The 12,921-nt window shown below is 34.4% G+C and overlaps 1 long non-coding RNA gene across 1 annotated transcript in view; it reads left to right on the top strand.

The window, feature by feature from the left end:
• The window catches only part of LOC134472938 (uncharacterized), a 72,878-nt gene extending 60,289 nt beyond the window's left edge, over nt 1–12,589 (top strand). The window contains exon 3 of the long non-coding RNA XR_010042972.1: nt 12,561–12,589. This is a non-coding gene — a long non-coding RNA (uncharacterized LOC134472938). The remainder of the gene's footprint in view (nt 1–12,560) is intronic.
• The last annotated feature ends 332 nt before the right edge of the window (nt 12,590–12,921 follow it).

The following is a 12,921-nucleotide window of genomic DNA, read 5'->3' as shown; positions in this document are numbered from 1 at the left end:
GCATGTTCACATGTAGTTTATTCCAAAATTCAAATTCAAAGATAATATAATCTTCAAAAAAAGGAATAGAAATTACATATATGACAGATGAGCCAGAGAGGGAGCTAAAAATTCTAAAACTACACCCTACAGTGGTAATATCGTTTTTATCTGTGTGATAAAGTTATGAGTTAGGAAAGCTTTCTTTCTTTTGTGAATCAGGGATTTCTTATTTTTTATAATTAACATTTATTATGATTTTTAAATAATAGATGAATGAATACTCCAATTACATTTATAAAACAATAATATTATGTTATGAATGAATATAAGGAATATGAAAAAATATGTGTAAATTTTTGTTCATCTCCTTGAGGATTAAATTGCTACATTACTCCAACGATATACTTTTATAAATGACTTATATATGATATATTGTTACCAGTAAAACTTTTTTAAATGGTCAAACTTTAATCTTGTCACTGAGATTTTCTGACAGTATGATGAAAGCAGAATTCTATCCCTAGCCATATACAATAGAGCATTTTGCAGCCTGATAGAAATGGATTTCGGGATACCTCTGATCACAAGCTACCATAAATGTGAGCTGCATTATTTTTACCCCCAAGTACTTTGATCTTTTCTTGATGACAGTAAGAGGAGGAAACTAACATTTTCATTCGAAAATTTTTGTGAAAATCTATGTTGGTTGAATAATATTTTCCTTTTCACTCATGTGCAATATTGAGACAAAAATATTTCATTTTTTGGAAATCTTACTAGTGATTTAAGTGGTGTTTATCTCGAAGTGAAAATTTTAAAAAATATATATATTTATATCCTTTCATTAAGGAAAGGGTACATCACAGGTAACTAAAACTTGAATTTACTAGAATAAAAGCTTTATAGTAATTATAAATAAATCCGCCTTAACAAAATAAAAGGAAAACAAGAAAAAATTAGTGATGACATGTGAGACTTTTTGATATCTGTAGGGCATAAACAAACCATGATATTATCATATTTGTCAGAGACTTAACTAGTCAGCAGAGACTCTACTAAGTTTTAGGAAAAATGAAAGAAACTATCACCAATGGAATCAAAATTGTCGACCTCCTAGATCCATGAAAACACAGCCTAAATGAGTCTGTTTAAAGATCAAAGATATACTAAGAAAAATTGGAACTTTGATCTTCACATGACTACCTGAGTTTCAAGCAAGGTGACAGCGTGTTACTTCTCCAATGCGGTTCTACTTTTCACTAACTCATATTTTCTGCCAAACCCAAACTGGAGTCATATGAGCTTGGAAAAGTGCTGCAATACAGGAGAAGCCCAGGGCGAGAACAGGACTCGGAAATAATATGTTTCTTATACAAGTGGCTTTCATATGTAAACATAAGTATTTTAAAATGTGTATGCACATTTGAAGAACATTTAAAATACAAACTTGAAATTTTATCTTTAACAGTAATTCTTTTTAATGTATCAAAACATCAATATTTTAAGAAAGCATTAACCAGAATGCTCAAAATTTGATCTTTTGTGCATTAATAGATAACTGCTTATAAAGTTGTTTTATGCATATATAATTGTACATCACCTTTTCAAATAATTATTATTGTATGGAACATAACCAAGAAAGAATTTGAGAGTTCTAGAAAGACAGAGAGAGAACACTTCTGGTTATGTTTTAATAAGTAACCCTTCCATGTAATGGGACTTATCATCTTTCATAGATTTGTGGATTGATTTAACTTTGCTGCTTACAGTATAGTCTATATATGTACTGTAGTATATAAATCTATGTAGTATACAGTATAGAAATAGAAATGATCTTTTTAGAAAAATTCTGTAGTGTATATTACTTAAATTCACAGTCTTATGACAATCATGCCATGCTATATGCATTAATTTTATTTTTCGATTTTTAAAATCTGTATTTTTATAATAAAACTTTCACTTTTGGTCAAGTTTATTTACTATTCCTTTCAATATATTTTCAAGATAATTTTTATACTGACATAGGTAAGATTAGCCTGGATACCATAGAACAAGTGATTAAGTAGGCAAATTTTTAAGTTAGCTTTTTAAATAGTGTCAAATAATTGAACAAATCCCATTTTACATTTTATAATGTTATTTTGTATAAGAGTAAGATAAATCACTGAATTAAATATAGTAAGTTTTGAAAAAATTAGAAAGATATATAAAAGTTTCAAGGGAAATAAACTGATATACCATTGATAGATCATTGGCTTTGGAGAACATTTAAGAGAAAAAAATCATTTTTCACCGAGAGTCATTATGGTTTTAATATGAATAGTTTTTTCAGGCTTTCTTTATCAAAGTCTCTTTGATTTCAAAAAATTTATTTGGAAAAGTTTTACCCAATCTTCTTGTAACTAAAATGAAGAAATGACTTGAATGGCATTACTAGGAATTTATAATATTTTGGGTGACATAATAATTAACTCCATTGTACCTTGAACATGAGTTTTGAGGAATTGCTTCCTGACTATTGTATAAATTGATCTATTCAAATTTTCATTACATTTTTCATTGGAGAAAGAATACAGACTTCATGTTTAAAGAATTTTCAGGAGACATGCAAATAGAATTTAACTTAGTAGTTTGGATGGTAGAACCAGAGGCAAAAAATCTCAATTAGCAAATGTTACACATTGACTGTTTCCAAAGTTGAGGTTTAATTGAGAAATATATGAAGCTCTGTATTTCAAAAAACAAATGAGAAAGCAAATAGAATGTCAAAATGGGTAAAAGATGATTATGTATCATGGCAGAAATTTGTGCTATGAACGAAAAGTTTGTATTGAAGCAACTGAATGTAACCCAAATAACAAAGGGTCAGCTGTGGTGGATTCCTTTATGGTTTCACATTCAAAAGAACAAAATTTAATCTAATAAAAAATAAATCATTTAACAAAAATGTTAACAATGTGATTCATATCATTACCACAACTTTCCAAGAGAGTTTAAACGTGGTCACACTTTTATTTACCCCAACTCTGTTTTATTAGATTAGATATGTTATCTGATGTATTATTATTCCACTCTTGGCTTTCTATGCTTTTTTTTTTTTTTTTATTTAAGAGGAAAAAGAGAAAAACACAAAACAAACCAAAGCGGCGTAAGGGTACACGCAATACAGAACTACAAAACAAAACAAAACAAAACAAAACAAAACAAAACAAAACAAAAAAACATAACAGTAAGAAATTACCTGCTAGTAGATTACACACTATCTTCTTGAAAATAGTTCCTCAAATCACAGTATCAAAGAACACAAGGTGGACATTCAAACAGGGAGACTGCAAACAGCTGTGTTCAATGTTCCAAAAACATTGATAAAGTCAGCTATTTAACACCCCCAAACACACTTGCTGTTATATCCGTTAGAGCTCTTTTTCTTTTTTTTTTTTTCCTCTCTTTTTTACAACAAAATTTACACATCTTGGATTTTATTACTCCTTAGGGCTTATTACTTTCTTTGGGGGGGGGGAGAATACAGTCAAATATGGCAAAACAAAGCTATCAGTCAATACCAAGGATAGACATAGTACATGGTGTAGAACAGAGTACAAGTTTATCAACAATGGTTATCAACGTTGTCCCTTGTTTCCTTAAAAAGAATTGTCTATCTTATTAGATATTATAAAGTTGGACAAAACAGTAGAGAACAAGACCAATAAAACTTAGGCATTGTAAACATTACAGGACTTCCAAAGAAGACAATAGTCAAACCAGAATGGGTATCTTAGTGAATCTTATTGTCTTCAAAGTAGTTGCCTATTTCTTCAAACTTGATACTATCATATAGAATGGAACAGAGTCTAATCAGTCAAAACAAGATCGTGGGAGTACTACAGGACTTCAAAACAAGTTAATAGGAAATCGAAAAGAGTTACTATTTATATATCCTAATTTTTTTGAATTTTTTCTTTAATTAAGACAAACATAAGAAATGACTAAATATTTTTTTTGGAACAATAAGGGGGAGATTGAGATAAAACAGGACATAACAATATAACAATAGAGGTCACAGCATGACTGTTTCAACAACCTAGTACTTCACCACCTTATAACCTGACTTAATAGTAGTTACCATAGTGTCTTTTTCCTTGAAATATTTGGATAAAACTTCATATACTCTAGCTTCAAATATTTTCATATCAAGAAGCCCAGAATAAAGCCTTTCTAATTAATGAGTGAAAACTTTATAAGGCTTCAAGGCCACCTAATGGGGAATCATGATTACCAAATATTTTTATATATTTGAATCATTATTTACATTAGGGAAACTATTCGGTATTCACACATGCGAGATTGATTTATTTCACTAATGAGTATGGTCTCAAGCTGCGCCCATTTATTGATAAATATCTCAATGTGATCCTTCTTTATAGCTGAATAATACTCCATTGTATAGAAATACCACAACTTTTTTATCCATTCCTCAGTTGATGGGCACTTGGGTTGTTTCCAAGATCTGGCGATTACAAATTGTGCTGCTATAAACATAGGTGCACATATATCACTGTGGTATGATGCTTTCAGTTCTTCTGGGAATATGCCTAGAAGTGGAATAGCTGGAATAAATGGGATTTCCAGTCCCAACTTTTTGAGAAATCTCCAGACAGATCTCCACAAAGGCTGTACCAGTCTACACTCCCACCAGCAGTGCAGGAGAGTTCCTTTTTCCCCACAGCCTCTCCAGCATTTGTTGTCGGTTTTCTTGATCCTGGCCATTCTTTCAGGAGGGAGATGGTATCTCAGTGTGGTTTTAATTTGCATTTCTCTAATGACCAATGATGATGAGCATTTTTTCATGTATTTATTTGCCATTTGCATTTCTTCATCTGAGAATTGCATATTCATCTCAGATGCCCATTTTTGGATTGGATCTTTGAATTTCGGAGGTCTGAGTTTCTTTAATTCTTTATATGTTTTAGACAAGAGGCCCTTGTCTGAGAGAGAGTTCACTAAAATCTTTTCCCAGTTTGTGGGTTTTCTTTTCACTATGCTGGAGATTTCTTTTGACATGCAGAAACTTTTTAATAAGAAGTGGTCCCAGTTATTGATTCTGGGAAGTATTTCCCGTGCGGTTTGAGTCCTGTTCATGAATTCTTTACCTACTCCTATGTCTCCAAGGTTTCTACCTATTTTGTCTTCCAATAGATTTAGTGTTTCTGTTTTAATATTCAGATCTTTGACCCATTTAGATTTTAATTTAGTACATGGTGATAGATATGGGTCTAGCTTTAGTTTTCGGCAAATGGAGAGCCAGTTTTTCCAGCACCATTTATTAAAGAGACTGTCGTTCTTCCAGTGAACCTGCTTGGCTCCTTTATCAAAAATAATGTGGTTGAGTGTGTTCGTAGTTGTGGTTGTATCTTCTAATCTATTCCACTGATCTTCAGCTCTGTTTTGATTCCAATACCATGTTGATTTTACTACTGTTGCTTTGTAGTATAACTTCAAGTCAGGGATTGTGATGCCTCCTGCTTTGTCTTTGCTTCTTAGAATTGCCTTTGCGATTCTAGGTCTCTTCTGGTTCCAGATGAAATTTAGGAGTGATTTCTCTAGATCTATAAGGTATGTTGATGGTATTTCTATTGGGATTGCATTGAATCTGTATAACAGTTTTGGGAGAATGGCCATTTTCACAATGTTTGTTCTTCCTATCCATGAGCAAGGGATGTCTTTCCATTTTCTGAGATCATCTTCAATTTCCTTTTTCAGTGTATTATAATTTTCACTGTATAAGTCTTTCACTTCTTTCGTAAGAGTAATTCCTAAATATTTCATTTTTTTGCTTGCTAATGTGAATAGTCCAGTTTCTCTTATTTCCCTCTCTGTAATTTTGTTGTTCGTGTATAGGAATGCTATTGATTTCTGAGTATTGATTTTGTATCCAGCCACATTACTGAATTTATTTATTGTATCTAAGAGTATTTCAATGGAGTTTAGGGGGTCTTCTATGTAGAGTATCATGTCATCTGCAAACAATGATAATTTAACTTCTTCTTTTCCTATCTTTACCCCTTTTATTTCTCTTTCTTGCCTAATTGCTCTGGCTAGTACTTCCAGTACTATTTTAAATAGGAGTGGTGATAAAGGACATCCTTGTCTTGTACCCGATTTTAAAGTAAAGGCTTTCAATTTTTGGCCATTTAGTATGATGCTGGCTGTTGGTTTGTCATAAATGGCCTTTATTATATTGAGGTAAAGACCATTTATTCCAATTTTCTGTAAAGTTCTTATCATGAATAAGTGTTGGACCTTATCGAAGGCTTTTTCTGCATCTATAGAGATGACCATGTGATTCTTATTTTTGGCTTTATTGATATGGTGGATTACATTTATTGATTTGCGTATGTTGAACCATCCTTGCATTCCTGGGATGAATCCCACTTGGTCATGGTGTATAATCTTCTTGATGATTTGCTGGATCCTATTTGCCAATATTTTATTGAGGATTTTTGCATCTGTGTTCATTAGGGAGATCGGTCTATAGTTCTCTTTTATAGTTGGGTCTTTCTCAGGTTTTGGTACTAGAGTAATATTTGCCTCCAGGAATGACTTAGGAAGGATTGCTTCCCTTTCAATTTCATTGAATAGTTTGAGGAGTGTTGGCATTAGGTCTTCTTTATATTTCTTGTAGAATTCTGCAGTGAATCCATCTGGGCCTGGGCTCTTCTTGGTGGGCAAGGACCCAATTACATTCTCAATTTCATTAGCAGAGATTGGGTTATTCAACAGTTTTATATCCTCTTGATCTAGCTTTGGTACTTCATATGCTTCTAAGAATCTGTCTATTTCTTCTGTGTTATCAAACTTTTGAGAGTAGAAGTTTTCGAAATAGGTGTTGATGATCTTCTGTATTTCTATTGGGTCTGTAGTGATTTCTCCTTTTTCATTTCTTATTGCATGAATTTGAGCTTTTTCTTTCCTTTTTTTAATAAGGTTGGCTAGGGGCTTATCGATTTTATTTATTCTTTCAAAGAACCAACTCTTTGATTCGTTGATTCTTTGGATTGTTTTCTTAGTCTCTATTGCATTGATTTCTGCTCTGATTTTTATAATTTCCTCTCTTCTTTTGGCTTTGGGCTTGACTTGCTCTTCTTTTTCTAGCTGTTTGAGGTGTAACATCAAGTTATTTATTTGTATTCGTTCTGTTTTCCTGATGTGGGAACTCAGTGCAATAAATTTTCCTCTCAGAACGGCTTTCATTGCATCCCACAGATTCCGGTAAGTGTATCTGCATTTTCATTTTCTTTCAGGTATTGTTTAATTTCTTCTTTAATTTCTTCTGTGACCCACTGATTACTCAAGAGTGTGTTATTTAGTTTCCATGTGTTTGCGGAGTTTTTGCAGTATCCTTTGTCATTAATTTCTAATTTCAGAGCGCTATGATCCGATAATATGCAAGGGATGATTTCAACTCTTTTGCATTTGCTTAAATATGTTCTGTGAGCTAATATATGGTCTATTTTAGAAAATGATCCATGTACTGCTGAGAAGAATGTGTATTCTGATGTTGTTGGGTGGAATATTCTGTATATGTCTATCATACCCATTTGTTCACAGGTGTGATTCAGTTCTGTTATTTCTTTGCTCATTTTCTGTCTGGTTGATCTGTCCCTTGGTGTCAGTGGTGTATTAAGGTCTCCTGTTACAATTGTGTTACTGACAATTTGAGTTTTCATTTCTGTTAATAATTGTTTTATATAACTGGGTGCTCTGGAGTTTGGTGCGTATATATTTAAGATAGTTATCTCTTCCTCTTGGAGTTTTCCCCTTACGAGTATGTAGTGACCTTCTTTGTCCTTTATGGTCATTGTTGGTTTAAAGTTCATGTTGTCTGCAAACAGAATGGCTACTCCTGCCTTTTTTTGGATTCCTGCTGCATGAAGAATTGTTTACCATCCTTTGACTTTCAGTCTGTGAGTATCTTTCTGGGTTAGATGGGTTTCCTGTAAACAGCATATGGTTGGATTTTGTTTCTTGATCCATTCTGCTAGTCTGTTTCTTTTGATTGGTGCATTGAGACCATTTACATTAATGGTTATTACTGTTAAATGCTGGTTAATTGTAGGAATGTTATCTCTCTGCTGTTGCATCTTTATCTTTTGGTTCTGTTTAATTATTTGCTTTGCTTAGTGGTTTTTTCCTTTGTGTATCTAAACTGTCTTTCAATATTTTTTGCAGGGTTGGTTTGGTGTTCATGAAGTTCTTCAGCTGTTCTTTGTCATGGAAGTATCGTATTGCACCATCTATTTTGAATGATAGTTTTGCAGGATATATCAGTCTTGGTTGGAAATCATTTTGCTTTAGGATCTGGAATACTTCACTCCATGCTCTTCTTGACTTTATCGTTTGTGCTGAGAAGTCTGCTGTGATTCTGATAGGTTTTCCTTTATAAGTGATCTGTCTTTTCTCTCTGACAGCTTTTAATAATCTATTCTTGTGTTGGATTTCTGGGATGGTGATTATTATATGTCTGGGTGTAGTTTTATTTTGGTTATGACTGTTTGGAGTTCTATATGTTTCACTGATCCTGATGTCAGTTTCTGATCTCATGCTTGGGAAATTTTCAGTTATTACTTCTCTAAATATCCTCCTGACATCCTTCATGTTGTCTCCCTCTCTTTCATTAATCCCTATCATTCTTATGTTATTCTTCTTTGCATCGTCTTGCAGTTGTTGAATTGTTGTTTCCTGGTTCCTTGTTATTTTCAAAAGATCTTTCCTTTCCTGTTCACTAGCTGCAATCCTGTCTTCAAGGTCTGAAATTCTATCTTCACTTTCATTAAGGCGGTTTTTACAACTTTCAGTGGAGTTTTTTATTTCCTGTATATCTCTGTGCATCTGCATTATGTATTCTGTTTGTTTCTTATATTGCTCGTCTAGGGATTCTATCTTTTTGTTTAGTTCCTCCAATTTTTTATCTGTGTTTTCTTTAGATATATTTAGAATCTCTTTCATTTCTTTTATCATTTCTTCTTTTATCTGGGAGATTATTTCGAGTTTGAATTTCTTTAAAGCTTCCTGGAGTTGCTTGTCAATTTCAGTGTCTATTGTGTCCGATATATGAGGTGGATGGGATATATTTTCTTCTATATACATCGCTCCTAGGGTTTCTTGAGATGGGCTGGAGGTTTGAGGTTGTAATTTGGTCTTTCGTTTTGTCATTTTCCTATATTTCTGTGTTTCAAGTGTTATTTGAAAGCTTCCTCAGGATCTGTTGAAAATCCCCTTCTATGTTTGGAGCTACTGAGACTCTGGCACCGCACTACCCCAAGCCATTAGGCCTACAGAACCAGTGGCCCTCCTCTGCCTGCTCAGAACTCCGCAGTTCCAGACAAGCTGGGCCTCAGGGACACTGTGCGCCCACCTGCCCCTTGGAAGCTCCACAGTTCTTCAATCGCACCCGGGTTAGGGTACTCACCACAGGCCACAGTGCTTCAGGAACCTGTGGACCCTCCCTGGTTGCAGAGATATCCACTGTCCTCCAGACACATGGAGAGGCCGATGCAGGCACCCCAAATCTGCCCAGCTCCTCCTCTGCAGACCAATGGCCAGGCGCGGCAGCTAAACAGGCTGGGCTAGGCTGGTAGTGTGGGCCAGCCCACCTATGGGGAGCTCAGCAGGTCTCCAAGTGAAGCCGGGAATGGGGAGGCTGATATGGAAGCCTCAAACCCACCTCTCTCCTTCACTGCACCTGGAAGCCTGAGGGAACTCCAGCAGTCTGGGCACAGATATCCAGAGTCCTCCAGACACGCAGAGAGGCCAGTGAGGGCACCCCAGATCTGCCCAGCTCCTCCTCTGCAGACCTATGGCCAGGCGCGGCAGCTAAACAGGCTGGGCTAGGCTGGTAGTGTGGGCCAGCCCACCTATCGGGAGCTCAGCAGGTCTCCAAATGAAGCCGGGAATGGGGAGGCTGATGTGGAAGCCTCAAACCCACCTCTCTCCTTCACTGCACCTGGAAGCCTGAGGGAACTCCAGCAGTCTGGGCGCAGATATCCAGAGTCCTCCAGACACGCAGAGAGGCCGGTGAGGGCACCCCAGATCTGCCCAGCTCCTCCTCTGCAGGGCTTTCTATGCTTTCTTTCTTTCTTTTACATGTTTCCTGGAATATACCAACAGAGAGGGAATTTCCAAACTTGCCATTTTATGTCTGATATTTACCACCTAACTAATATTTTTTCTTCTCTTTTCCTTCATAAACATTTATACATCCTTCAAAAATTTTTGTTAAATGAATCCTACTTAACTCTTCTGCTTGAAAAATTTCCAAAAGAATTTCTTTTACATTTGTGTAAACCTAAGTATAAACCTAAGCTATATTACAGACAAGACTTTTACAGCAGAATGGTTTTTATACTGTGTCCACTCTGATTTACTTGTACCATGATGTTTTAGCCTCTTCCAAAAAGAGAAGAGTTTGATGGAATAAAATAATCTTACCTTTATTGTTTTCTCAAGGGTATCACCTTCCTCCTGTGATTCCAAAAGCACAGAAGAAAGGCCTTATGTTTTCTTTCATTGGAAACTTCATTTTTCTGTGATGCTTATTTAAAAGCAAAGTTTTGACTTTACAATAAACAAAGGGAAGAGTTTATAATAAATATATTGTAATATTTTAACATGTAGTTAATTTTTGTTCTTTTCATTTGCATCAGAAATATAAACAAAGTTGATTACTATGGTAACTAATGGTGCATTTATTTATATTTCTGAGATAAATAACTTATTGAGAAAATATTCTTTGACCATTTTTGGTAAGCTTTACATCTACAATGTCTACATTTTTTAACTTAATATTTAATAGAAATGTTCTTAAATTATTAAACAACTGACATTGATTTAGGGTAAACCTCATATATATTTATAGTCATATACATATGTATAACAAGATACTTAACATATATATCACATATATAATAACATATGTTATATATAATATATAACAAGATAGTTATATATACATACATATATATGTATAAAACACAAGAGAGTTAAGGTAGTTACACTGCTAGTTTCTCTTAGTTAATTGAAAAGAAATGTTTGGGATAGTATTGTCTGGACAATAACTCATGTCTCTGTTTTGTACCCCGAGTAACTACTCTGAAGATAACAATATGCAGTGTATTAATTTTTGTTATTGTCCTGTTATCTTATTTTGAAATTGATTTACTTTTCCCTTCTTTTTTTAAAAAAAAATAGTATGTATGAGATGTGTCAACATTAAATGATTATGCAATACATGATTTGAAAAGTTAAAAAAAGTAGAATCACTTGGGAGATTAAATACAACAAATTTTAGACATCTGTGCTTTTAATTTACACAATAAAAGTATACATGGCTCAAGACGTATCTGAGAAAATCAAAAACAATGATTACTTTCCTCCTTTCTTGACAAAATAATGCACACCAACAAATTAAAGGAAGAAAAGTTTATTTTAGCCCATATTTTTAGAGGTTTCTGTGCATAGTCCTCTGGCAGCAAGGCAGAGAGGTTTTTCAGAGGAGAAACAGTCCACAGCAAGGTAAGCAGGGAGCAGAAGCAGCCTCCACTTCCCTTTATATTCTACCCAGGCTCTAAGTCTTTTGGTTGGTGCCCCCCACACTCAGAGTGGGGCTTCCCACTATGTCACCCAGAAGAGTGCTAAACTGATGGGTTTAGCGATCACACACCCTTCGTCTATATTCGCATGCTCTATAAAACTCCATTATGCACCCTTGAGGCTTTTGGGGGAAGAGCTAGATACAACTCATAACAGGAGACTAGAGTATTATCTCCCCAAATTGCATATCATGTTTCCTATGATTAGTTTTCATGTTTCTTTCTCATGTGAATTTAGAATAGCTGAACTGCAAATTCTCATTTCATGTATTACAAATACAGCAATATTGAAAAGCAAATCAATCCTCTTTCTGTCCCATATTTTAGACAAGAAATTGACTAGTTCACTTGGGTTTGATTAATGATGTTAAAGAATACAGAGGACCATTAAATAAATAATGGTATACTAATTTAAGTGGTTAATTTGAGGTAGCCTAGCCACTCAAATGGTTGGCAGATCCTAGACACTTGACTTCTGATAGATAATGATGTTAATGTCTTATTTGCAATAAATTTAGAATCTTAAAAAGTAATTTCAGCACTTTCTTAATTGCTTTTTTCTCTGAAAGTGAAAATTTCCACCTTTTGTTAGAAACTCTGCTAACTGGGGAAATCAAGACAAATGATGAGGTTTAAATGTGGTCATAGTAATCTCTTCATTTATTCTAATAACTGCTGGTCATTTTTAAGGGCAAAAAAGGAAACAAAACTAAACAAAACTACACAAAAGAGTAAACAGGGCTTGGAGCAAAATTATGACAGACTCCTAAAAGCTCTCCGAAGTAAGACTTTTCTTTTATCTTATGCTTTCATTTTGTATTTTACTCAATATTGACAGCAGTCTTTAATGACGAACTAATTATATCAATGAGAAAAAAGTTATAGGTTTTAGTGCATGGATTTTCTGAAATAATAACTTCTGTTGTCTAGAACCCAAATCCTTTACAGATGGATTTAGTTGCCATTCTTTGCTCAACTTATCACAAAATACTCCTACTATGAAAGGGAGTAGTATATAATGGGAAGACCGATGTTCTTGGCAATGACGGTGGCTGAAGTGCAAAGGAGATTAGGTTTGACTGTATACAATGAATATATTGAGTTAGTAAAGAAGCTGGACTCTAGTGATGGAAGCAGAGATTTACTCTCCCACCATTTCTGCAAAGCTGCCCTCTTGTGCATCTCGTCATCTCCTCAGGTATGTCTTGCAAGTCTTGTTTTTTTATAAACATTATCAGGTGCTAAATTGATCATGAGACTGCAGTGCCCCCTTTCTTAAAATACAGCGGGC

Source organism: Cavia porcellus, unplaced genomic scaffold (genome assembly GCF_034190915.1).
Source record: "Cavia porcellus strain 051 isolate PalLab524CR breed Dunkin Hartley unplaced genomic scaffold, mCavPor4.1 scaffold_2, whole genome shotgun sequence".
In the NCBI taxonomy this organism is placed as follows: domain Eukaryota; kingdom Metazoa; phylum Chordata; class Mammalia; order Rodentia; family Caviidae; genus Cavia; species Cavia porcellus.
Note: the sequence above shows the minus strand (reverse complement) of the source record. Positions and strands in the feature narration are given on the sequence as shown.